Genomic DNA, 1,793 nt, shown 5'->3' with positions numbered 1-1,793 from the left:
TTGCCAATTAAATACAAGTTTTAACTTCATAGCTTAACAATTAAGGGTCATACACTGAAGTCAATACATACATCTAGCATTTCAGTCTGAGCTGTTTCATATACATAGCACTGAAATTAATTACAAGGAATGGCCTAACAAATGCTAGGGGAGATTTTTTTTGAAAGTAGTTTTTACAAATATTAAACTTATCTTCTACACTGAAGTCATCATACATACAGGGCAAAGTCAGAGCTTTTCTATTTGAATTTATTCTTCATTTAACTTTTAAAACACTACTATAGTTGAATATTAAAACAAAAACAATAGCAAGTAGTGAGCTATGATTATAGTCCTTCACTCATTCACTACTACACATAAAATGCCAGCAGTGTTATTCACTGGCCCCATTAAGAGGTCTGACACTGGGATGATGTTCATCATCCTCATATGCTTCCTCATTGTAATGGCGCCATCTTTCCTGATTTGGATCAAAGTCCACCAGTTCTACCTGGTCCATTTCATCAGTCCCTTCTACTTCCTTCCTCTCAGGTAGGAGTTTTTCCAGCAAACAGAGTTTATCAGGACAGAGAAAGTCATTCTCAGGAAAGTTTATCTTAAATTTGATGATGAGGCGATCCTTCTCATATGGTCTACGATAAATTGGCATGCCTTCATTTAGCACACACTTGATATCTCCATGCTTGACAATTTGACCTGGATGAGAGGTGATGACAAAGGTTCGGTTGTCAAGAGTAGATATTGACTTTTGAAAACCTCACAGTGCTTCAACCAGCTGTATGTCCATACACATGAAAAGGTCTTCTCCTCGCGGAGTGAAAACATCATGGTCCTTCTGATCTAAAACAATGATAATATCTCCTGGTTCCAGTCCTGGTTCTTGGTCTCCTTCACCATGGAATGTTATCTTCTGGCCATCTTTCATGCCTTTGTCAATATGAACTTCTAGAATCTTCTTCTCTCAAACTATCTTCCTTCCATTGCAGCTTTTACATCTATCTTTAGGACTGATCAGTTCCCTATGGCCCTGGCACTCCATACACACAGATTGAATTTGCTGAACGTTCCAGGTCCTATCTGATGAATTCTTACTTGCATTCCAGTACCTCGGCAATTGGGACAACACTCAGCTGCTCCTTTCTTACCACCTCGGCCTTCACATTTATTGCAAATCACATTCTTTTGCAGAGCTAGTTTTCTTCTTGCACCATTATATAAATCTTCTAAGGTTACTGAGAGCTGATGCACAACATTTTTACCTCTCCTTTCGCTCTGCATTCTTCCTCCTCCTCCAAAAACATATCAAAGATGTCCATGGGGTAGCCAAAACCACTACCAGCTCCACCTTATTTAATTGCCTGTTCACCTCCCTTATGTTCCCATTCCTTTATGTTCCCATCCTGTAAATATTCACCATCCAAAAATAATCAGTTTCTTTATTTTTGCTATTATACAATATATTTTACTTTTCTAGGACTTCATATAAGCAGAGTCATATATATTTTCTTTTATGTCTGTCTTTTTTTGTTTACCATGATGATTTGAGTTTTATCCATGTTGTATGCATCCTAAGTTTATTCTTCCATTTTTATTGCAGATTAGTATTCTGTTGTAGGAATATACCAAAATTTGTTTATCCATTTTCGTATATATATATATGGACTATATATGCATATATGTATATAGACTCTATACATATATATGTGTGTGTGAGTGTGTATATATATATATATATAAATATATATAAAAGAGTTTGTTATATAGTCCAGATTTACATATTTTGGATATAAGCC

General features: G+C 35.8%; 1 pseudogene; it reads right to left on the bottom strand.

The window, feature by feature from the left end:
* Positions 1-373: 373 nt before the first annotated feature.
* LOC125095542 (dnaJ homolog subfamily A member 1-like) lies at positions 374-1,098 on the bottom strand (annotated as a pseudogene).
* Between the last annotated feature and the right edge of the window lie 695 nt (positions 1,099-1,793).

Source organism: Lutra lutra, chromosome 3 (assembly GCF_902655055.1).
Source record: "Lutra lutra chromosome 3, mLutLut1.2, whole genome shotgun sequence".
Lineage (NCBI taxonomy): Eukaryota > Metazoa > Chordata > Mammalia > Carnivora > Mustelidae > Lutra > Lutra lutra.
Note: the sequence above shows the minus strand (reverse complement) of the source record. Positions and strands in the feature narration are given on the sequence as shown.